The 26,490-nt window shown below is 39.0% G+C and overlaps 1 long non-coding RNA gene across 1 annotated transcript in view; it reads left to right on the top strand.

Moving 5' to 3' along the window:
- The window catches only part of LOC137762339 (uncharacterized), a 46,836-nt gene extending 20,406 nt beyond the window's left edge, over positions 1 to 26,430 (top strand). Inside the window, exons 3-4 of the long non-coding RNA XR_011073538.1 lie at positions 2,892 to 3,095; positions 21,598 to 26,430. This is a non-coding gene — a long non-coding RNA (uncharacterized lncRNA). The remainder of the gene's footprint in view (positions 1 to 2,891; positions 3,096 to 21,597) is intronic.
- Positions 26,431 to 26,490: the final 60 nt, after the last annotated feature.

Raw genomic sequence — 26,490 nt, forward strand, 5'->3', positions numbered from 1 at the left:
TGGAATATCTTTTTCCATCCCCTCACTTTCAGTCTGTATATGTCCCTAGGTCTGAAGTGGGTCTCTTGTAGACAGCATATATACAGGTCTTCTTTTTGTATCCATTTAGCCAGTCTGTGTCTTTTGGTGGGAGCATTTAATCCATTTACATTTAAGGTAATTTTCAATATGTATGTTCCTATTACCATTTTCTTAATTGTTTTGGGTTTGTTATTGTAGGTCTTTTTCTTCTCTTGTGTTTCCTGCCTAGAGAAGTTCCTTTAGCATTTGTTGTAAAGCTGGTCTGGTGGTGCTGAATTCTCTCAACTTTTGTTTGTCTGTAAAGGTTTTAATTTCTCCGTCGAATCTGAATGAGATACTTGCTAGGTAGATTAATCTTGGTTGTAGGTTTTTTCCTTTCATCACTTGAAATATGTCCTGCCACTCCCTTCTGGCTTGCAGAGTTTCTGCTGAAAGATCAGCTGTTAACTTTATGGGGATTCCCTTATATGTTATTTGTTGCTTTTCCCTTGCTGCTTTTAAGATTTTTTCTTTGCATTTTATTTTTGATAGTTTGATTAATATGTGTCTTGGAGTGTTTCTCCTTGGATTTATCCTGTATGGGACACTCTGCACTTCCTGTACTTGTTTGACTATTTCCTTTCTCATATTAGGGAAGTTTTCAACTATAATCTCTTCAAATATTTTCTCAGTCCCTTTCTTGTTCTCTTCTTCTGGGACCCCTATAATTCAAATGTTGGTGAGTTTAATGTTGTCCCAGAGTTCTCAGAGACTGTCCTCAATTCTTTTCATTCTTTTTTCTTTATTCTGCTCTGCAGTAGTTATTTCCACTATTTTATCTTCCAGGTCACTTATCTGTTCTTCTGTTCTTATCTGATTACCTGTTCAGTTATTCTGCTATTGATCCCTTCTAGAGTATTTTTAATTTCATTTATTGTGTTGTTCATCATTGTTTATTTGCTCTTTAGCTCTTCTAGGTCCTTGTTAACATTTCTTGTATTTTCTCCATTCTATTTCCAAGATTTTGGATCATCTTCACCATCATTACTCTGAATTCTTTTTCAGGTAGACTGCCTATTTCCTCTTCATTTGTTTGGTCTGCTGGGTTTTTACCTTGCTCTTTCATCTGCTGCATATTTCTCTGTGTTTTCATTTTGTTTAACTTACTGTGTTTGGGGTCTCCTTTTGGCAGGCTGCACGTTCGTAGTTCCCATTGTTTTTGGTGTCTGCCCCCAGTGGGTGAGGTTGGTTCAGTGGCTTGTGTAGGCTTCCTGGTGGAGGGGACTGGTGCCTGTGTTCTGGTGTGTGGGGCTGGATCTTGTCTTTCTGGTGGGCAGGGCTGTGTCCGGTGGTGTGTTTTGGGGTGTTTGTGAACTTAGTATGATTTTAGGCAACCTCTCTGCTAATGGGTGGTGTTGTGTTCCTGTCTTGCTAGTTGTTTGGCATTCGGCATCCAGAGCTGGAGTTTGCTGGCCGTTGGGTGGAGCTGGGTCTTAGCGTTGAGATGGAGATCTCTGGGAGAGCTCTCACCGATTGATATTATATGGGGCCGGGAGGTCTCTGGTGGTGCAGTGTCCTGAATTTGGCTCTCCCACCTCAGAGGCTCAGGCCTGACACTAGCCCGGAGCACCAAGACCCTGTCAGCCACACGGCTCAGAAGAAAAGGGAGAAAAAAAGAAAAAAATAGATAAAAAGTAATTATTAAAATAAAAAAATAATAATAAAAAAAGAGGAGAGCAACCAAACCAATAAACAAATCCACCAATGATAATAGGCCCTAAAAACTGCACTGAGATAAACATAAAAATCAGAAATAAATCAGTCACAGACAGCAAACCCCAAGTCTACAGTTCCTCCCAAAGTCCACCTCCTCAATTTTGGGATGATTCGTTGTCTATTCAGGTATTCCACAGATGCAGGTACATCAAGTTGATTGTGGGGATTTAATCCGCTGCTCCTGAGGCTGGGGAGAGATTTCCCTTTCTCTTCTTTGTTTGCACAGCTCCTGGGGTTCAGCTTTGGGTTTGGCCCTGCCTCTGCGTGTGGGTCACCCTCAGGCATATGTTCCCGCCCAGACAGGATGGGGTTAAAGGAGCAGCGGATTCGGGGGCTCTGGCTCACTCAGGCCGGGGGGAGGGAGGGGTACGGAGGAGGCGGGGCGAGCCTGCGGCGGCAGAGGCCAGCCTGATGTTGCAGCAGCCTGAGGCGCACCGTGTGTTCTCCTGGGGAAGTTGTCCCTGGATCACGGGACCCTGGCAGTGGTGGGCTGCACAGGCTCCCGGGGTGGGCGAAGGGGTGGATAGAGACCTGTGCTTGCACACAGGCTTCTTGGTGGCGGCAGCAGCAGCGTTAGTGTTTTATGCCCGTCTCTGGGATCCAAGCTGATAGCCACGGCTTGCGCCCATCTCTGGAGCTCGTTTAGGCGGTGCTCTGAATCCCCTCTCCTTGCGCACCCCAAGACAATGGTCTCTTGCCTCTTAGGCAGGTCCAGACCTTTTCCCGGACTCCCTCTGGGCTAGCTGTGGCGCACTAGCTCCCTTCAGGCTGTGTTCACGCAGCCAACCCCAGTCCTCTCCCTGGGATCTGACCTCTGAAGCCCGAGCCTCAGCTCCCAGCCCCCACTGCCCCGGCGGGTGAGCAGACAAGCCCCTCGGGCTGGTGAGTGCTGGTCGACACCGATCCTCTGTATGGGAATCTCTCCACTTTGCCCTCTGCACTGCACTCTCCTCCATGGCTCCAAAGCTTCCCCCCAACTCACCCCCCATCTCCGCCAGTGAAGGGACTGCCTAGTGTATGGAAACTTTTCCTCCTTCACAGCTCCCTCCCAGATATGCAGGTCCCGTCCCTATTCTTTTGTCTCTGTTTTTTCTTTTTTCTTTTGCCCTACCCAGGTACATGGAGAGTTTCTTGCCTTTTGGGAAGTCTGAGGTCTTCTGCCAGCGTTCTGTAGGAGCTGTTCCACACATCCATGTATTTTTGATGTATTTGTGGGGAGGAAGGTGATCTCCACGTCTTACTCCTCTGCCATCTTGAAGGTCCCCTCCTATTGTTACTGAAAGGAAAAAAAACTCTACCAATCGGTACAGCAGTTCACGGTAAGTTTTGTTTCATTTCTCTGGTAAATTTCATCTGTCAGAGTGTTGTTTTAGATATGGTTTTTCCATAGAAGCACACATAAAGTAATGAAGAGTTTGAACTTAAACTCATGCTATAAAACTAGGCACTTATTGACCTTCAGATTTTCTAAGTTTTATCTTACAGACTGTGAGCTCATTTGATAGCATCAAGTGAAGGAAGCTGCAACAGCATCCCCTGTACTGCATACCTTTGGGATCTTCCTGTATAATGCTGACATTCAGTCTCAACCAACCTGACAATAAAATGATCCATTTATCCAACACAAGCAGACAGAGGAGGAGACACTGCATCTTTTCACTCTGCCTCCCACTCCCAGAGCCAGTCCGATGCTTCCTCTGGGCCAACCACACGCACACATAAAACACTTCGTCAACAATTTTCCATGTTTTCTGTTAAATTGGGTTTACTCTTCTTATGTGAATTTCCCCCTAGATACTTTTTCCAAATAGCACAGAAAGTATTTGAGGTGAACTAAAACTTTTTTTTGTTTTAATTATTTATTTATTTATTTATTTATTTATTTATTTATTTATTTATGGCTGTGTTGGGTCTTCGTTTCTGTGCAAGGGCTTTCTCTAGTTGCGGCAAGTGGGGGCCACTCTTCATCGCGGTGCGCGGGCCTCTCATTATCGCGGCCTCTCTTGTTGCGGAGCACAGGCTCCAGACGCGCAGGCTCAGTAATTGTGGCTCACGGGCCCAGTTGCTCCACGGCATGTGGGATCCTCCCAGACCAGGGCTCGAACCCGTGTCCCCTGCACTGGCAGGCAGATTCTCAACCACTGTGCCACCAGGGAAGCCCTGAACTAAAACTTTTTAATACTAAACTTCGTGGTTATAAAGCCCTAGGACTAAGAAACACTTATCAAGAAATAAAAATGACCAGCTTTACCATTATATATACAGGACTACTAAGGAGTTCAGGAAAAATTACTGATGTTTACTAAAAAAGTGTATACATACGCATATATATATATATATATATATATATATATATATATATATACCTGAATTTTAAAATCCAGCTTTTCAAAGGGGCAGTATTGTCCAATTAAGGACTTTTATAGATCCCTTGGAGTCCTCCATAAAATAAGTATTTTAATCACTAAGAGTACTGAGTAAAATTTTTGCTTTCTTAATTCTATTCCCTGGCAGTTCTGTTTATTCTTTTTAAAAAAGCATAAAAAGCAATTGTCTTTTTACCTAAATAGTCTATGACCATTATGGTTGCTTACTTAGGTTTCTTTTCTTTCATACCGAAAATAAGTCATTCCGTATTAGGTCATGTTTTGTTACCACTGTAGAATTCTAGAAGGACCAGACAGAATTGAAAGACTGGAAAATTCTGACTATATTATAGATAATAGTGTAATTATCGGAGAAGAACCCGAAGTACCAGTGTCCCTAAAGTATTTTTTTATCAACTTGTCAAGGTACCTAAAAACTCCATCATCCTTCTCTTTTAAAACCCTCATTTTCTTGAATGCTCTTATTAAAATAAAAATGTTATTGATAGGCTACCATGTATGTCAGTGACAAAAGTAGGATTCTAACTAAAAAAACGACACCTGGGCAGAAAGATTTTGGATAGGAAATGGTGGCAGAAAGGCTGTCAGGAAAGAATACAATGTTCAATGAAAAACTCAACTTAGCTATAGATGGTATGAGGACTGGGTCTTACATCAGTCAGCAGTCTTTCAGTTGCAATATTCAGAAAATACAATAGAAAATGTCTAAAACAAAAATGGAATTTATTGGCTCTCATGACCTGTGTGCCACTTATCAAATTATTGCCTCTCGGCTTCAAATTCACCTTTCAGTTTCTTTTAGTGTTTTTCTCCTTTAAAGTGAGACCTGTGTTAAGCATTCTCAGTAGAGGGCACTGGAGGGACCTTGCAGGAGGAAGGTGCTCTCCTACCTTGTCTGGCTGACGCCTAGTGGGCTAGCAGTGTGGGTATAAGGTGAATCTCTGTCCCAGTCATGTGCCCAGAACATGGTCCTTTGGTAACCTTTCATGCCTTGGCCTGGCAATAACCTAATTGCTGTGCACTTGACATAGAAATTAGCACTCTAAAGCCTTCCTGTCTGAATCAGTGCCCCATTTCCCTTTGTAAGTTCTTGTGCAAACTGCCAGCGCCCTAGAGGATTTCCATCAAGCCAGCCACTGCTCCCTCTGTAAGCCTTGCTTGCTTTGACTGTGCCCAGAAGGTTTCTGTCCTTTACCATTGCAGATTACCTGCTCCTTACCTGCACTCCACAGAGTTGCTTCCTAATTGCCCAGCAACTGCAGAACAGCTCCAGTCTGGGAAACCCAGTTCATTTCTGAGTTATCCAGTGTAACAAACTATGCTTTCTTCTAGAAGGTCTGAACCCCAGCCTTGGGGATGAGGCCCCCTCCCAAGTTTTATCCTTCCTTGGGTATTCTTCCTCAGCCCTAGGGTACCATATAAAATTTGCCTATGTGTTATAGTTACTCACTTAGTATAGTTTAATAATTTTTAATATTAAACTTTCCATGTTTATCTTTCTATATGGTTTTTGTCTCCTAACTGGACCCAGACTAATACACTTTGACTCAGGGTTCAAAAATTATTACCAGGATCAGTCTTCAGGCTGTGCATCCTTTAGATTGTCTCTGTCTCATCCAGGCTCCCTTTCTGTGGCTCACATATTTCAGTACCATCAAATATATTTGAAGAGTCAATGCTTCTTTTTCCCAGAAGCCCCAGCTAATATTTCCTAACATGTCAGTAGCTAGGCTTGGGTTACATGCACATCCCTGATCCTATTTACTTAGTCCACTAGGGATTCTCAGTTTCCTACTTTGTACTTACATGGATTCAGTCACTTCCACATTCTAGGGTTTGTCTCTTACAACACCCTACTTTTGGTATCAGTTTCTACATCAGTTATGAATTTTGTTGTTCCAAGTGACAGTAACCCAACTCAAACTGGCTTAAATAAAAACAGGGAATTTACTGACGCATGCAACTGAAAAGTCCACAGGTGAGCCTGGCTTCATGTGCAACTTGATTCAGTGCTCATATCACCAAGAGCCCCTTCTGGGTTGCTTCTATTCTCAGGCTGACTTTCCTTATGAGCATAATGGAGAGGGCAGTTCCAGTTGTCAGATCTTTACATTACTAAATCCAGTTAAAGAGTCAAAGCTTCTGTTTTCTCTCAAAGCTTTCTCTTCTTTTTGGGAGCATATGTCCCAATGGGGTGTTGTGATGGTTAAGTGGGGTAATATTTGTTGTATAATAATACAACAAATGGGGTAATAATAATAATACAACAAGTGGGGTAATAATAATATAACAAACAATAATGATTGTTATTATCAGCCCAATAACTCTATTAACTCTTGTCTATCTCTGTACCAAGCAAGCACTGTGGTCAAGTGGATAGAATATCTGGATAATTTTAGGGTTCTCTTTTAGAGTTGGAGGTAAAAATGTTCAATCCCATACAATCTATACATTTGACAGTGAAGATGAATAAATTTTCTAAAGGAACAATATAGTACTTTTTTCCAGAAATAAGAGGGAAAAGCTGGGAAGACAGTTGTGATGGCTCATTTTATGTATCAACTGATCTGGACCATGGGGTGCTCAAATGTTTGGTCAAACATTATTCTGAGTATGTTTGTGAAGGTGTTTTTGGATGAAATTAACATTTGAATCGGTAGACTGAGTAAAGCAGATTGCCCTGCCTTATGTGGGTGAGTCTCATCCAGTCAATTGAAGGCCTGAATAGAAAAAAGGGAAGACCCTCCCATGAGTAAGAGGAAACTCCTCCTGCCTGACTGATGAACTGGAACATCAGTCTCTTCCTATCTTTGGATGAAACACTGGCTCTTATGGAGTCTTAAGCCTACCAGCTTTGGGGCTTGAACTGCACCACTGGCTCTCCTGGGTCTCCAGCTTGCCAACTATAGATCTTGGGACTTGTCAGCCATCATAATAGCATGAACCAATTTCTTATACTAAATGTTGAGTCTATCTATCTTTATCTATCTATCTATCTACCTATCTATCTATCTACATCCTGTTCTATGTCAGTATTGATCTCTGAGAAGGAAGGGAAAAGAGGAAGGAGACAGTATGGGCAGGGGTGAGAGTGGAGGAAGACATGAGAAATGGAAGAAAGTTGGGGAAGAAACAACTTCTGGTTTCACAACACAATTTTGTCTTGGGCTGTGCAATATTGTGATTCATAAGAAATATATAATTGGTCACTCAGATGTATTTCTTGTATATATTTGGTCTTCGTCTATGCTTCCTGGCTCACAGTTCTCAAAACCCTTGGAATTTCTTGAGTGATAAGAGCAATGGGTACATCTTTTATTATAATATTTGGTCTCTTGCCCTCAGTTCCTGAAAACACTTCGGAGCCATAAAGGTGAAATGAGTGTCTTGTTACCCATAACAAGCCTCTTTCAATCACAGCTGAGTTTATATTAATGAGGTGACTTCTGGATATCCCCTAAAAATGTGGGTTGGGGTAGTTACTGTGGGTACCAACCTTAAATGGAGGGTTGAAACTTTCAGTCCAACCCCCTGATTTCTGGGGAGGGGCTGGAGGTTGAATCAATCACTAATGGCCAGTGATTCAATCAATCATGCCTATATAGTGAATCCTCCTTAAAACTAAAAGGAGGAGATTTGGAGAACTTCCAGGTTGGTGAACCAAAATGCTTCTACATACTACTAAGTCAGGCCTCAAACCCCACTAGGACAGAGACTCCTTTGTTAAGGGCTTCACCCTATGTACTTCTTCATGAGGCTGCTGATTTGTATCCTTTAATATCTTTTGTAATAAACTGCAATCTAGCAAGCAGACTAGTTCCCCGAGTTCTGTGATCTGTTCTAGCAAATTAATGGGACCCAAGAAGGGGGTCATGGGAACCTGTGATGTATAGCCAGTTAATCAGAAACCTAGGTAATGACCTGGGTTTGTGATTGGCACCTGAAGTCGAGGACAGTCTTGTGGGATTGATCCCTTAACTTGTGGAATCTAATACTATCTTTGGGTAGACAGTGTCAGAATTAAGTTGAATTGTAGAACACCTAGCTGGTGTCTGAGAATTGCTTGATGATGTGGGCAAAACCTCCACACATTAGATTCCACATATACGTTAGATAATGCAGTATTTGTCTTTCTCTGTCTGACCTCTCTCACTTAGCATAATGCCCTGAAGGTCCGTCCATGTTGCAAAGGGAAGAATTTCCTTTTCATGGCTGAATAATATTCCATTGTTTTGCACTTTCTTTATCTGTTCATCTGTTGATGGATACTTAGGTAGTTACCATGTCTTGGCTACTGTAAATAATGTTGCAATCAACATGGGGGTGCAGATATCTTTTTTAAATTAATTAATTAATTAATTTATTTATTTATGGCTGTGTTGGGTCTTCGTTGCTGCTTACGGGCTTTCCCTAGTTGTGGCCAGCGGGGGCTATTCTTCGTTATGGTGCGTGGGCTTCTCATTGCTGTGGCTTCTCTTATTGTGGAGCATGGGCTCTAGGCACATGGCTCCAGTAGTTGCAGCATGTGGCCTCAGTAGTTGTGGCTCTCGCGGGCTCTAGAACTCAGGCTCAGTAGTTGTGGTGCATGGGCTTAGTTGCTGTCCGCGGCATGTGGGATCTTCCCGGACCAGGGCTCAAACCCGTGTCCCCTGCATTGGCAGGTGGATTCTTAACCATTGTGCCACCAAGGAAGTCCCTAGATATCTTTTTAAGATAATGATTTCTTTCCCTTCAGACATATACCCAGAAGTGAAATTGCTGGATTATAAGATAGTTTTATTTTTAATTTTTGAGGAACCTCCATATTGTTTTCCTTAGGGGGCCACACTAATTTACATTTTCACCAACAGTGCACAAGGGTTCCCTTTTCTCCACATCCTTTCCAACACTTGTCATCCATTGTCTTTTTGATAGTAGCCATTCTAACAGGTATAAGGTGATATCTCATTGTGGTTTTGATTTGCATTTCCCTGATGATTAGTGATGTTGAGCACCTTTTCATATACCTGTTGTCCAGTTGTATGTCTTCTTTGGAAAAAAGTCTACTCAGTTCCTCTGCCTATTTATAAATCAGGTTGGGCTTTTGCTATTGAGTTCTGTGAATTCTTTATATATTTTGGATGTTAACCTCTTATCAGATATATGATTTGCAGATATTTTCTCCCGTTCCATAGGTTGCCTTTCAATTTCGTTTATGGTTTCCTTTGCTGTGCAGAAGTCTTTAGTTTTATGTAGTCCCACTTGTTTATTTTTGATTTTGTTGCCTTTGTTTTTGGTACTAAATCCAAAAAAAATCATTGCCAAGACCATTGTTAAAAATCATATCCCCTGTGTTCTTCTAGATGTTTTATGGTTTCAGGTCTTACTGAAAGTAAGCTAAAGTTTTTAAGTAAGTAAGTTTTATGGTCTCAAGTCTTTAATACATTTTGAGTTGATTTTTGTGTGTGGTGTGAGATAGTGGTATAGTCTCATTCTTTTGCCTGTGGCTGTGTGGTTTTCCCAGCACCAATTATTGATGAGACCATCCTTTCTGCATTGTATATTCTTGGCTTCTTTGTTATAAATTAACCAAATATGCGTGGATTTATTTCTGAGTTTCTATTCTGTTTCATTTGATCTATGTGTTCTGTGTGTCTGTTTTTATGCCAATGCAGATAGAATTTTGATATGAAGAGATGTGGGAGATGATTCTCAGTGAGAAATGGCATGAGCAAAAAAACAAGGTTAAAAAATAACAGAAGCTGGGGACTTCCCTGGCGGTCCAGTGGTTAGGACTTGGTGTTTTCACTGCCGTGGCCCCAAGTTCAATCCCTGGTCACGGAAAAAAGATAGAACCTTTTCTGGGATGAGTGAATAAATCAGTAGAGTTTGTCATGGACTACATATTTGTTCCCTCCCTCGTCTCAGATTTATATGTTGAAACCCTAACCGCCAGTGAGATGGTATTAAGAGATGGGGCCTTTGGGAGGTAATAGTGTCATGTGGGTGACGTCTTTTTAAGGGATTAGCATTCTTTTAAGAAGAGACTTGAAAGAACTTGATCCTTTCTCTGCTTTCCATCACTTGAAGACAACAGTAAGAAGATGGCCATCTGCAAACCGGGAAGTGGGCCCTCACCAGACACTGAATCTGAAGGCACTTCCCAGCCTCCATACTGGGAGAAATAAATGTTACTTAAGCCATCCAGTCTATGATAATTTGTATAGTGGCCTGAAATGACTAAGACATATTTGAAGCTTAACATTTAGTGAGGCGAGAGAGAGATATTGGAGAAACAGGTAGGGAGAAGATTGTGGTCAACCTTAAGAGCCGAGCTAAGAACTTATATTTTTTTTTAAATGTACAAAGGAATGCACAAAACATAAGTATACAGCTCAGTGGATTACTACAAAGTAAACACATCAGAGAAACCACTACCCAGATCTCAAAAATAGAACATTACCAACACATTACCCCACTCATGCCTCTTCTCAAACACTGCACCTTTCTTTCTCCCTGAAGGAAACACCACTGACTTCTACCACCGTAGGTTAATGCTGCCTGTTTTTGAATTCCATAGAAATGTCATTAGATAGTATTTATTTTGTGTCTAAGTTCTTTCACTCAGTACTGTTGATGAGATTATACATGCGGTTGAACGTATCTGTAGTTTATTTTCATTGTTTTATAAGTATTCCAGTGTAAGAATATTCACACCACAACTTATGTATCAAAATGACTGTTTGTGTAGAATTTGGGGGTTACAGGATATGCACATATTCAGTTTTAATAGATTCTGGGAATCAGCTTTCCAAAATAGTCCTATCTATACATGTCCACCAGCAGTATCTGAGAGTTCCTATTGCTTTACAAGCTCTCCAACACTTGGAATTTTCAGACTTTTAATTTTTAGCCTAGGAAATTTGGACTTAATTTTGTATGCCATGTTGAGCCACTGAAGGATTTTGGTTTGGAAAATGGTGTGAATAGGGGAGATACATCAGGTAGTGTTGCATAGATTAGAGTGTGAGAAAAATTTGAGGAGGGAGGCCAGTTGGGATGCTATTGTAATGATTTCATGAAAATAATGTGGAAACAAACTAGAATGTTAAAAGGGGCTAAAAAGGAAGAGACAAGAGATATTACTCCCACAGTCTGTGCCTATAAATAATAAGATTTGGCAATTAATAACTTGTGGGGATAAAGGAAGCAAAGGTGATAGAAGAGCAAATTCTTAGCTTAAGTGACTGATAGACTGGTAGAGTCTTAACCAACTTAAGAAGACTTGGGAGAAAACTCTCATTCGGAGAAATTGTTTTTCCTTAAATTTTATCATTTAACTATTTTACCAGACCCTTAGTTCAAATTTCTTATATTCTTTTTCTCCAACTCTCCTTTCTCAATGCTGTGGAAGATCATTCTCAGTAGAAGGTGGATCTGTCAGGGAAGAAAGAACCAAGACTAAGGTGGAACAGTTAAATTGTGTCTCTCTCAGTGAACTCAGTAACCAGAGAAAGCAACAGAAGATTTTCTGTTATTCAAACCTGACAGCTTTGGTGTAAGGAGTGATAGTAGCTAGGAGAATGACAGGTCTGGGACTTCTGGGAAGCCTAAGTCTACACAGCTTTTAAAGTAGGAGCTAGTCTGTGTGCTCATTTCCATCACTATTCTTTCTTTTTCTCTAGACGTCTTTTCTATCACTGACATAAGGAATGGCTTATTCCATTTTTGAAATAAATTATTCGTTTAACCAGGTATTTACAGGGATATGGCAAAGAACATTTAGATGCTCTAGGACAAGCACTCCCATTACATTCACTTGTCCTGGTATTGAGATAGTAATTCCAATTGCTTATTTTAATTTTTGAGACAGTTTGCTTGGATAACAGTTCAGGCATTGCTGGTTTTGCCTATCTATATCAATTCTTATTGAATGGATTTATGTCTGTTTTAGCATAACCTCTTTAGTAGACGCTTTCATTTAATACTTTTTGGTAATATTTTACCTACAAATGTGTCCAAAAGCATAAGACAGCTCATTAAGCTTGTTTATATTGTTTCCTCCAATGAAATCACTTTGACAAATGTTGTTTGTTTTTGGTTTTGTTTTTTTGTTTTGTTTTTTTGTTTTTTTCTGCCACACTATACGGTTTGTGAGATCTTAGTTCCCTGACCAGGAACTGAACCCGGGCCCTCAGCAATGAAAGCACGGAGTCCTAACCACTGGACCACCAGGGAATTCCCGACAAAGGTTTTGTCTTAAATTTGTACTTTCCTGGCCTTGATAGCTTCCTGTGTGGCACTAACAACAAACAGCAGTAATAGTACCTTATATTTCTAAACCACTTTAAAATTTACAAGGTACATTTACATCTATTTTATATCCATTGGCTTACTCCATCACACTGTGAGTGAGGTGTTACTACTTTCATTTTTCAGAGGAAGAAACGTAGGCTCAAGGACATGAATAGTGATATAGTCAGGCCTTCAAATCAGATCTTCTAATGCTAGATTCAAATTGGTGGACTGACTAAAGCAGAGCGCCCTCCCCTACTGTGGGTGGGCGTCATCCAGCCTATTGAGGGTCTCAGTAGAACAAAATGATGGAGAAATGGCGAATTCTCTCTCTCTGCCAGACTTAAAGCTGAGACATCAGTCTTCTCCTGCCCTTTGAAACTTAGATCATCATCACTCCTGGTTCTCAGGCCTTTAGACTCAGAATGGAATTTATACCAACCGCTTTCCTGGGTCTCCTGTGTGTAGGCTGCAGATGGTATGACTTAACCTCTATAATCATGTGAGCCTGTTCCTTATGATACATCTCATTCTTTTATTGTGCCAACTAAAAATTGACACTTGCCATCTGCCTTGACAAGGATTAAGTCACTAGCTGCTGCAGCCACTGACCTTCAACACACCCTGAAAGGAGTTCAGGGTAGAGATCGGATGAGGCACTCTGTGGTCTAGGGAAAGCTGACAGAACAGGCCTTCAGGTAGTTAGATATTTCAGGAGAAGATTTTATGAGCCCAAATTCTTGTATCTCCTCACATCTGGAAAAGCACTAAAATCATTAATGGAGACATCTGCTCCTCGTGACTAGCAGTAACCTTCACAAGACTAGCAGCAACTTTCTGCCAAACTGTGTGCTTGATTGCATGTATCCCCCTTCACCAAAATCACATATATACTGACCTTCCCCCCTGCTCCTTTGGAGCAGTTCCTCAGAGCTATCTAAAACGCTGTCACCCGGCCTATAGTCCTCACTTTGCCTCAAATAAAACTTAACTCACAACTCTCACGTTGTGCATTTTTTTTTCAGTCGACAGTTGGTTCAGTTTCTCTGGAGAACCCTGAATAATACAATGTCCTTTTGCAGTGCTTCTGCCATCATCACCTTTTACATCTAGCTATAGAATTTCCTGTTATCCCTCATCTGTTAATCAGGAACTATATTCTTGCCAGGTGAGAATTTATCTGTATATTGAGTACATACATTTTAGCATTAGACACCAACAACAATTCTCATAATTATCAGGTTAATTTAGTACCTGGAACCAAAGTATATTCAGGAGTTAACTTATGGCATAAGATTTACCTTTTATGTTTTTTTCATTTGCTGTAGCCAGTATCACCACCCTGCGTGAATAGAATTCAGTGAATAGCCAGTGAAATTTTATTATAGGCCTATTTTACATTTGACTTTTTTGTGGCACTGATAAAAGCTGTGAAGCACATCCTGATCATATTGTCAAAAAGTTGGTTTTCATAGTCTAAGAATTGAGTCACTGCATAGGTAATATTTTTATTAAGAGAAATAAAACTATTTTCCTGGATATGTTACATAGATCATCAGTATGTTTGGATTTTTGAAGAGATTGGTCATTGGTAAATGTATTAAAGAAAATAATCCAAAACAAAACAAAGAAAGAAAAGGCAACTCCTCTCATCGTTTAACATTAAATATCACTCAGCACACAGACAAAAGACTGAAATGCAGGTGAGAACAGATGTAATGTTTGTTGATTTATTAGCAGCATGCAGCTCAATCATGCAGTGGAGTCTACTGACTGAGATCAATGTGATGGAAAACACAACTCTCTTGAGTGCTGTTCTTCTAGGCTCTTCTCGTGAAAAGATATTTTTAGTCAACACTATGAAATTCAGAGAACTGGGAAAGGTAATGAGGTATTCTTCACAGAGCAGTGTACCATGTCCATTCTATCACTGAAAGAATAATGACATGAGTCAGAAAAACTGAACTCATATACATTTAAATTCTTGAAAAATGATGGGGGGTTACAGTTATTTAATTATTTGGATGTTAACCAGTGAGCATCTCCATATCCAACCAGATTTATGAACATAGTTAAACTTACCTGCTTCTATGGGAATTGGTGAATGACCCAGACAACATGAAAGAAGTTGGAGAAAGGGATTTATTAATTAGGTTTCAGGATGACAAGGAGTAGGCAATTCTTACTCAGGACTATGAGAATGCTGTGAGCCAAAGGGATTGGCAAATATCAACTTTAAATCTGTAGAAGTCAGAGGAAAGAAAAGACGTTAGATTTGCAGAGTCAGAATTTTTTTAGCCAAAAAATCAGGAAAAAAGCAAAAGCCATTTGGGAATGAACAGGTGGTTCCTTGACAATTTCCTCATTTAGCATTGCTAGGGGATAAGATGACTGAGGTTTTTCTTTATGGAACAGTGGGCACATGATGAGTGAAAAGGATCAAGCTGGCTAAAAGGGCCAAGAGCTGAGCAGATGGTTATAGGTTATTCCTCCCTACAATAGACTTTACCACGTATTCTGTCATTAAACATGTAACAGCAAAAAAGTTAAATGCAGTCAATTGTTTAGTTTTTCCAAAGGATTCTAAACAATGTTTGTCTAATTTTTAAAAACTGAACTGGAAAATTTGGGAATTCAGTTAGTAATACAGAGCCACAGACTCAGAATGGGGGAAAAACATCAAGGTTATTTAACTGCTCCTGATACAGAGATCCTTTCCATAGTGTTCAGGTTGAGTGACAGTCTAGTGTTTGGTTCTCTGTTGACAGGGTATGTGCTACTTTATAATAAGTCACCCCATTCCATTGTGTACAGACTTTTAACTTTTTTGGGGCTTCCTAGACAAATTTTCTGATTTCTAGCAGCATTTTGATTTATGTTTGTGAAAAAGTCTCTTCTCCATCAGATGCACTCTAGCAGAACTATTAATCATGCCCCTGACCCCACCCTAAACGGGATACCAACATGACCCATGGTAAACCCGTAGTCATTCTCTTCCTTGAATTTGAATCTTGAGCAGAGTGACAAATGTTTGGCACTGTTTTATTTCCAGCAATGGTACCCTGACCAAACTATTTTTTCCCTTGAGACTCTGCCTGAATTTCCTGCTTTCTTATTTTCTGAATGAATCTGCCCTGTTTCTTCTTGTTTCCAAAATCGATTCTCCAGCTTCCTGTTCTCCAGCTTCCTGTCTATTCTTGTATGACAGTCAACTGGGGAGCCCATTAAAAACGATTCCTGGACCTTACCCCCTCAAGTATGTAATTTAGTAATATGGGGTGAGAGTACAGGAAGTTAAATTTATAACACACTCCAGGTGACATTGATGCAGTCAGACTATGGGCTGACTTTTGGGAACCACTGTTCAGATGATATAACTCAAATGTAAATTTTCACTTTAATAGAAAATTTCTAAAAGTGGAAAAGGCTTACTGACCAACTCATAAATGAATGAATCCCAGTTTTTTCATTCATTCAATAATTCAACAAAGAGACATTGAGCATCTGTACTGTGTCAGGCACCATGATGAGCCTTGGGATTCTAATATCATTAAGATTACGTGAAACTTACTATTTGTGGGCACTGAGGCGCTGAAAAGGGAGCCAGGAGTACATATCTGGATTTCCAGATCCTACATTCAGTACATATCACCAATAATCTTCAAAAGAAATGGACAAGCATTTGTTTCTATATTTCTACCATATTCTGACCATATTCTACCATATTCTATATTTCTGACCTATATTCCTCAAAAATATAACAGTGTAGATTTTTAATTCTAGATATGTTCCTTCATGTATGTAAAAAAATTCTAAGTAAAACCAGAAATCTCAGCTCTAAATAATTAGTCTTAGGCATAATAAAAAAATTAAACCATATCCATCTTCTGCCAGGTTTAATAAAACAAGAATTTCTTCTTTTACTGTTCTACTGAATTGCCTCACAGTTACATACATAATGTACAATTAAAAACAGCTTTAGTTGAACAGGATATGAAAATGTTCAGAGGCTCCTTCTTTTAGCTAAAAACAAAAATAACTCTTATGTAAAATACTTGCTGTTAAATTAGGACCATATTTCATATTTTTTGGATGATTCTAAATCAGCAGTCTTAAGTAAATTTTGAAAACTTATAATATCCCTTCTCAGAAACTTTTGTTGACCTCAAAAATTTCTCATCGTAAGTCTAAATATTTCTAAAATATATAGTTTACAGAAAATTGTGAACATCGACATAAAAATTTCATCATTCTTTGAAATGTATCCATTTTGATTCCCACCATAATCCGTATAAAAATACTTGAACAAACTCATTTTAATAGTCAGAAGTTCTTCATTTATTTTTTTCTCTCTGAAATTCTATTTCCATATCACTTTTCCAAAATTTTATCCTATTTTAATATATTCTTTCTGCCTGAAAGTCTTTTAGTGATCACTTTTCCCTGCCGTAAAGATATATATGTACATTGAAAAGTAATTAAAAAATTTGTGACAGACTCCAAGGGTTAAAATTTCTTCTGAATTGGATTTTCATCACACTTTTTAATACAAAGTTAACCTAAACAGCATAAATAATTGTACCTTTAGAGAATAAACATAAAGATAAAAATTATTAGAAATGTGTCCATTATTCAGATAGTAGGGTTATTTTTTGTTCAATAAATAAACATGTGTGAGTGGATTCAAATTACATGTTAGGATGAGACAAATCTCAGTAACAATCTATTCTATTTTTGATTTTATGGATGTAAGATCTGAGAAAACATATTCCCATAAATAAGTAGATGAGAATGGAGTTTTGTTTTAGCAATGTCTCTCAAACATTTGAACTCCTTCCAAGTTATATGCCAAAATAACATAGTTATCTATCATCAAAAATTATTTTTAATGATCTACCAGCTGTCATTTTAATTAGGTCTTCCTTCAGTTTTGTTAAAGGCAAAGAATTGAAACCAATTCCAGATTTTATGATTCAGTTATTAGTCATTTACTTTCTCAACACCAACACTAATATTTTGAATTGTCCTATTTGAAAATCTGGAGATTTTTGCCCTCAGGTTCAATGTACCATAGTAAGAAGGTAAAATGAGTGATAGGCTCACCTCTCTTTTTGCAAACAACTGGCATGAATATTCTCAGGCAATCAAATTTTGGAAAGAGTACATGTGAAGCATAGGATCCGGAAATTATTTCCTTAAAATTATTTTTCCTAAAGCACGCATATCCCAGTTTGAAATCTGCGGGCCTAAGCATGTCTCCTTTTAAAGATAGTTGTTTTTTATTTAACATTATGTTAATGTAGATTTGTCTGTATTGGAACAAAGAGACCTCTGGTGGATTGTATATTCCAAAATAGCTGCAAAACATTCTCTGTCCCATATGCTCTTCTTACAATGTGACATTGACACTCCTGCCATTGAGAAGTGGTGATCTATTTTCCCTTCCTTTGGAGTTTAGGGGAATTGTGATTGGGGGGGTGGTGATCTATTTTCCCTTCCTTTGGAGTTTAGGGGAATTGTGATGGGGGGGGGGGTGGGGGAATAATGCTATGTGATTCTGAGGCTGGGCCATAAAAGGTGGTAAAGCTTCTGCCTGTCCACTTAGGATGCTCACTCTTAAAACCCAACTGCTATGCTGTGACGAAGCCAGAACACATGGAATGGCTGTGAATAGGTAAATATTTCAGCTGACAGCCTCATTTGAGGTCCCGGACAACAGCATCAACTGCCACATGTGTATGTGAGAAAGCCTTTGCGATTACTCGAGCTTCAGCCACCCTAGTCATCTGAATATGACTGCATGAAAGACACCGAGCAAGAACCCCAGAACTAAGATGATAATAAAATTATCACCATTCCTTTAAGTCACTCTGTTTTAGGATGATTCATTATGTAGTATTGAATGAATTTGATACTAACAGAATACCTTAGTAACCAAAATAAATTGATGTCCACTCAATTCAAAATGTATAGTTTTACCTGATTTGGGCTAAAGTTTATCTTTGCATATTATCGAAATCGTAAAGTATATTAGTGCATAAAGATTGCAAGGAATATATTAAACAGTTAATGTTTAATTTCATTAAAGAAAATGTAGATTGATTTTCATATGTTCCAATTTATTATTGATTAGAGTACTGCAGATATATGAAATTACCCAAACTCCTTATCGTTTATTTACTTCTTAAAAATTTAATTATTATTCTCAAAGTAATACTTATCCTTAAATTTAAAAGCCAAACAGTACTACAAGCCTAAAAACAAACAAATAAATATAAGCAAACCCCTGTCCCCTTCTCATTTTCTTCAGGCAAACTTTTTCAATCTCTTTTAGCTGTTTAATCTGGTATTTGCCTCCCAATTTCTAGTACCATACTTTATTGCTAGTTCTGTTTATTTTTGTTTTTAATTTTTGACAGTATCTATTAGCTTCCTTCTATAGAAGTTTAGGATTATCTCTTTTACACTGCCTCCTCAACCCTAATTTCAATGCATATACCTGTTTCTCCTCCTATTCTCCCACTATAGTTATATCATGCTTTTCTGATACATTAATACTTAAAATTTAAATTTGTATTGTACTTTGATTACATTCCTTCTCTCCTTTTCACAAGTTTTTGTTCCATCATTTGGTTTGTCATCTAGGTCGCTATGACTGTTTTAGCCCCAGACCTTCTCAAAGAACTATAAAACAGCTTTCAGTAAAGTTTATGCCTCCCTCCCTCTCCCCTTCCACTCTCTCTCTCTTTTTTTTTTTTTTTTTTTCCTGGAATCCACTATCCTCCTTACAAATCTGGAGTCATTGCACTCTAGGCCAAAGACCCTAACTGACATTCTGGGCTGTCACTGCTGGGCATTTTCTTTCTTTCTTTCTTTCTTTTTTTCCTTTTCCCCTGTATTGAATTCCTTGTTTCTCGGATTTCATGTCTTCCCATTACTTGGTCTATTTCTTTGTCTTGATGGAGCACATTTTCTAGGATTTTTTTTTTTTAACAAAGGCTGCATATAAGGTAAAATTTTTGAAGATCTTACATGCTGAGGATATTTTAATACTACCTTTGCATTTGATTGAAATATAGCCGAGGATAGAGTTTTAGGTTATAAATAACTTCCCTAAAAAATTTAGAAAGCATAGCTTTGTTGATTTCTGTTGATTTGTTACAATTTTTAAGTCTTAAGCTACTTGGATTTCTGATTTTTTTAAAATATATTCCTGACCTTTCTGATGATTTGCTACTTGAATCCTTTGCTTCAGCTTTCTGAGCTCCGCTAATCAGATTTCACTAGTCCATGTCCTTTCCATCTTACAAAATTATGTTTTTATCTCTTGTCTACTGTCCCTCCTGTCTCAGTCCCTGTTCCATTTTCTTTGTCCTTGTGATTCTGTACATTGTTTTTTCATTTACTCTTATTTTAGTGGTATTCAGGATTGAATGTATGTGTTTAATCCATCAAGTTTAACCTGAATTCTGTAACTTTAACGTTTTTCACTTCAGAGATCTACTAATTCTGCCCTCTAAGTTATTTTTAAATTGTACAGTTTTACAGCATTTATCAAATGTGCAGATACTATATGAAAATTAACTATATATATATCTTTGTTGTTTTCCCTTGATTCGTTAGTACTAAAAGAGATAGAGAAGGCGTATTATTAAGTGTTCCTTCAGGAAAACGAGGGAAACATATAAGGAATTGGTTTTGAAATTGCAAAGACTGAAAGAGTGCAGAGGGGACGGTGAGGTTACCCGCCTACCACCTGTCTGGCTGGAGGAGCAGCAGAGGAAGCGGGGTTACCCAGAGCCCAGGATCGCTGTGCTGAGGAGCCCTGTTGAGCTTCTGCTGTTGCTTGGCTGCCGCTGCACCTGTCACTGCCCTTTGCAGGCAGCAAGGAGCCCATATCCCCACTGAGGCTGCAGGAACCCAGGAGCCCGCGGTCTCCTGCTGCAGCGGCGGCAGCTTCTGCTCCTGGAGCTGGAGCCAGAAGCGTTGGACTGCTGAGGCTGACGGGGCACCACCTGTGCCGCTGCTGTGGAATGGTCCTGCGTGAGCAGGACCCCAGAGCCTGCACTTACCCCTGCCCCTCTTGCTGATGCAGAAAAAAACCGACACAGATTTCTCTTTCCCTCTTGCCTTTGAGTCCCCCAACAGTGCCTTTCATTGGCAGAATCTCACTAGAAAGCAGCTGGAAAGGAAATCTGTGAGATGTAGTTTACAGTCTCCCAGCCATCCTGTGATTCAGAGGAGATTCCAGAAGGCTGGGAATGACGCCAGATGACAAATAGCCAGCCCAAAGGGTTTAAAGGGAAACTCAGTAACTGACTTGTGAATATTATCATTTCTCTGGGTAGGCATCTCTATCTGGCACATCCTCTGACTGTGATACACATCTATAAATATATTGTATATACATATTTTTTAATAGAGGCCTTTGAGAATAAAATCAGAACTGCTTGAAGCAAAGAGGTTTGATAATTTTCCAACTGTGAAGAAAACTTTAATGATTATGATATTTCATTGATTATTTTGGCATTTCCAGAGTTTATCTTATATATTGCTATTTTTGCTGACATTTTAGAGAATTTGGAGCGAGTATACAAATTTAATAGGTTGTTAAGTGAGATTTTTTCCTGTTGTCTCGGATTTTCAGTTAAGGCCAAAAACTGAGAACAAGAGATGTTAAATTCCTCATATTCTAAGGATTGCTGTGAAGACAGCCAAAATTAGGTTCAGAAACTACCCGCAGGGCCAGCTAAGAGAGAGCAGGACTGGACCTGTTGCCACCAGCCTACCCACTCCCTTCCACTTTGCTTTTCTCTGCCCTGGATGCACCTGACTAGAAAAAACAACTAGACTATTCCCCACCCCTCACCCCCACCCCCAGCTTTTAGCTTTTCTAGTAAAGTGAGTATGATCTGTCATGTGAATCTGCCTATTTTTGTTTCTAAAATTGAAGATGAAGAAATTTCTGTTTGACTGGTCAACACGTAATCATGGAAAATAAAAGGATGTCTGTCTCTCGGGTTCCCGTGCTCCTACTGTCAGGTATAAGAGGAGTTCAACTCTGCTCTCCAACTGTTCACTCATGTTTTGAAAAGTCAAATGGAGGACACATTCATGACAGAATATAATATTCTTATTTACTTGTTCTTATGCCTTCTAGGCAGAGCTATTCAGAATAAAGGAATGGATGCTGTTAACGTTGATGTCAATATGATACTTGGATGGCATTTGGCAAGAGGACTCAGGAGTATCCAAACCCTTCCCTGTCTTGGTCATTCTTCCTTGAGAATGCCTCAAAGAAAGCGTGTGTGCAGGATACATTGACCAGCAGAGCATAGTGACATCACATTGGAATGACTTCTGGGACTTCTTTCCCAAACTCAAAGCAGAGCCAGTGGGAGTCAACCAGAGTTCCACAAAAGTTCCCTCATTTGTATCTACTGGAATGGCTTCAGTGGTGTGGAAGCAAAGAAGGCCGAAAGTCTTGTTCTGACCATTTCTACCACAATATCCATTTCACATTTGGATCTTACTATCTCATGTGGTGAAAATTCACTCACCAGTGCCAAGGTGTGAGACATAAGGACAGCTGAAGACAGAGAGTCTGTCCCAATGTCTTAATGTGCCCTGCCTGGGCCCTCTTGGTTTAGCTGCCTTGTGGAAGAGAAAGAACAGATGAAGAGAAAAAGAAAGAGAAAGGAGAGAAGAGAGAGAGAGGACCAAGCTTTCCCTTGGGGAGAACAGGCCCTAAGCTTAGCCTTACTTCATCAGGTCAGAGAGTCCAGACAGACAAAAATGGAGGGAAGAGTTAGCCATCATTTTTCTTCCCTTATTACCATCGTAACATCTTAAGAGGAAGAGAACTGGAAGGGTAAGACTTCACACAGTGTGTGACCTTGACCTCTATAAACAGTACACTGATCTAATTCAGAGACCAGAGTCTGATCATCCAGATCAACAATGGGTTGAGTTGGGCTTTGGGGGACAGCAGGAGTGAATAAAACGGAGAATTCCTCAGAGAGGCCAGCAGGACCATTATTTTGATGTCAGCCTTTGAAGTGGTCACTGTGCCTAATTCAAAATTTCAAGGTCTCAGGTCCTCATGTTTTAGTGAAGAGCAAGTCTAAATTATACTTGCTGTGTAAAAATTTTACTGATGGCCCTGGTATTGCCTTTCGTCTCATCTGCTGAGGCACTTTTTGTCTGCCTTGTTGATTTTTTCTTGTTGAAAGTATAAAGTACGTTCTAGACTTTATAGTGTATCTTTTCAAGGTTTGGCCCTGTGTCCTCAACTGGGGCAGGTGCTGCTTTGGGGCAGGTGCCTTGTAATTTACCTCATTGTATTTCCAGGATCCAACGCAGTGTTTGGAATTGAGTAGGCACTCAATAAATGTTTGATGATGATGAAGTTGCCTGGTGTTTGGAGGACATTATTCAGGTTCATTAAGGCTTTACCAGCACTTTTTAAAAAATGAAAACTATTTTCAAATCTCTATTTTGGAAGTTTTTCTCAGTATTTTCCTTTCCTAAAAATTGATTTAGCATTTTCAATACAGCTTGACAGACTAAATTTATTTTTTGCCTTTGTACTTATTCTTTTAGAAGAACATATATATAAAGAAAATATATGTGGCAGAAGATATATGTGATGAACTGCAGAGACAGAAGCCACGTCTTTAGAACTAAAGTGGTACCCAAGGGAAGAGCAATAGAAAACTTGCCTTGGAGTGACTCAGTGCAGGTGGTTGAAATAGGAAGCTGGGATCAATCCTAGAAGGGCAGGTAGAATTATTTTTCCATTTTCACTGTTCCCTTTTCCAGTGCTCTTTCTCAGATCAAAATGATGATTATAATGAGAAAATATAAATGGGAAACATAATGAGAAGTGATTATTCTTTCTTGCGAGTCAACATGCTAAGTTATGTATTATGCCAGCTCATTTAATCCACACAACTACTCTATAAAGAACATAGTGTTATTATCTGTAGTTAATAAACTAGAAAACTGAGGCTCAGAGGATTTGAGCAACTTGCCTAAATCCCACCACCAGTAATGGCAGAGCTTTGAGGCAAACGCACCCTAGTCTGGCCCATGACCTTGACCACCATGCTCCGCTGTCTCCTGAAGGCTAAGAAGTGTTCTTGGGAACAGAAACAAAGGAAACTTTGGAGAACAGGGATGGCCTACTCCTCAGACAACTTTTGGGAAGTTACCCAAACCATCAGAAATTTGAGCTGCATATTTTATGAAGGTGGCAATCAAGCCAGTTGAAGGTTTACTTAGAGTTTTGGACTGACACTTTCGCAGAGATTTAAAAGTAACTGAGAGACAGTTTAGTTTGAACTTTGAGATTGACATGTTTTGCTGACTGTTCTGCACGCTAGTCATTTTCTGCTGAAAAGAATGATTTACTTGTATAAAAGAATGATCTGTGATTGGCTTATTGTCAGAAACAAATAAAAAAAGTTATAATAAACAAGACAGGTTATTTTGAAGGTGGTGAAAACCTGGAATCAGGTGCAGTATTAGCTTTTTGGTATGTGTATATAATTTCATTTACCTTGTCTAGAGCATCCATTTTTGTGTGTTTTTTGAAATAATGAATGGAGTTATTTTAACTGAGTGCTAATGTGGTGAGTGCCAGGTGAGAAATTCAATTGAAATGCTGTCACAAGTTCCTTTTGTTTTACTGACAAGAGGTGTCATGTTCTCGTGAATCCCGATACATGGAGTGTGAACTGATAAATAGTTTGGAGATGAAATTGTCAGTCACCGTTATCACACTCAAGCCATTATTTTTTCTGGTAGCTTACACTGCCATGAAATTTAAGTTCTGGAGTGTGAGGCAAGTAGAAGGTAAAAACAGTATGGATGTGACCATAAATTGGAAAAGTGCTTAGGTTAGAAAAGTAATATTCCAAAGGGGCTTAAATATAGGGAGAAAGATTTGCTGCTACTTGTGAGACTGAGAGGAGGAGGAAGCCAGGAAGAGGGGGAAGATCAGAGGTGGATCTACCTTGAAGCTAAGGAAACTTAATCTTTAGGGTCCCTTCCATGATGAAGATCATTCCAGTGAATGCAGTCTGTTCACACTGCCATATACTTTTGTAAAATTTGTGCAAGATATATAACAGCAATCAGTTAAGTTTGCTGTCTTTTTCCACTCTTACGTCTCTTCCATTACACTTCTCCTACTTTTGGATGGTTTTAGAATGACCCCAGATGTTGTTTGAAGGAAACTTGAGTGGAGAATATGTTTTGTTTTAGTGTAATGGAATATATTTATGTGATCCACACCATTACTTCCCATATATTTAAGTTACTATTTCCTCATTCTGGCATAAGAATAACTTCCAGAAATACACCTCTTGCCCACTCTGCCAACTTGATTGATGCTATGATTCACAGGTATGTGGCCAAACTGTTATGAATATGCTTAAGGTACCCAATATCTAAAGTATGTGTGCAGTGGAACAAAACAAGATTTAAAATATATGGAGCCAGAAACCAGTCTGTAGAAAATTTTTCTAATCATCAGATGTGTAAAACTGTAATTGGAGGATTTGGTTCCTATCAATATTCTCACCTGTCAGGAATATAGTTAACAATACAGTGCGTAAATTCATCAGATGTATTTTGCATTTTTCTGGTGGAAATTGTGTGAAAGAGAATTTGTCAGAACTTCTGTAGGGCAAATCTGTAGTGGTTCTACAAGTATTGATTATATCTGTAATAACCATAGACAAAAGAAACTTTAGAAGAGAAGGTATCATTTATTTAATACCGCATAACAAACCTCCCAAAACTTACTGCCTTAAAACAAAAAATCACTGTTCTGTGGTTGGCAACTTAGCCTGGGCCTTTGTGAGATGGCTCATCTTGCTCTCTGTGGTGTAGATCATAAGTCTAAGATCTCAGTTGAGGTGGCCAACGCTTTTTCTTCTCCCTACAAGGTATTGCATCCTCTATAAAGCACCAAGGTTTGTTCACATTCACAGAGTGAGCATAAGCAAGGATTCTTGAGGCCTGGGATAATAACTCAGTGTTACTGCTGCTATATTCTATTAATCAAAGAAAATCACAAGTCCAGCCCAGGTTCAAGGAGTGCGAAAATAGACACCACTCGTTGTGGGTGTTGCTGAAAAGAATTTATGATCACTTTTTGTACTCTACCATATAGGATTTCCCAATTTGACAAAAATCTTCAACATTTACATAACAACACTAAGTTGTGAATCTGAAAGAAATTACTAAGCTATCAGTAATTTTAAAATGAAGTCAACTGTGCTGAATTACCATTCTGTTCTCCCTCTTTAAAATGATATTGGAGAATTATTGTCACATGAAGAGGCAATCAGAGAGTCTGGAGCCAAGGTGGGCACGGAGAGAAGGATCAATGAAATGTGTCTTTGAGATCCAGTTGAATTTACATTTGGTTTATATGACCCAGATGTCACAGTACTATGCTTGGGAGCTTATAAGGCCTTGGTTTGAATAAGTTAACATCACTTAACAGTTGAGAGATTTGGGGAAAGTTACCTATTCTTTCTTTGATAATCAGTTTTTCATCTGATTGAAATGATAATAGTCATTTTCTGCTGAAGAGAATGATTTACTTGTATAAAAGAATGACCTGTGATTGGCTTATTGTCAGAAACCAATTTTAAAAAAATAAACCAAGACATCATTTTGAAGGTGGTGAAAACCTGGAATCAAGTGTAATATTAGCATCTTTGTATATGTATATAATTTCGTTTACCTTGTCTAGAGCTTTTTTCATATTTTTATGGATATTAATGTATTAAATAATGTATTAAAGTATTTAATAATCTTCTGGTACGTGCTAGGCAGACAGAGATACATTTTGATTGAACCTGCCTGTGTCCCAGGTTCTGTTCTAGGAACTGGGGTTATAGTGGTGAATAACAAAATTCCTACCTTCAAGAAGGTTCCATTTTAGTTATACAGCAGAAATTAACACAACATTGTAAATCAACTTATACTTCAATAAAATTTAAACAAGTTTCCATTTTGGTGAGATGCTTATTTCTAG

This window comes from Eschrichtius robustus, chromosome 3, assembly GCF_028021215.1.
Source record: "Eschrichtius robustus isolate mEscRob2 chromosome 3, mEscRob2.pri, whole genome shotgun sequence".
In the NCBI taxonomy this organism is placed as follows: Eukaryota; Metazoa; Chordata; class Mammalia; order Artiodactyla; family Eschrichtiidae; genus Eschrichtius; species Eschrichtius robustus.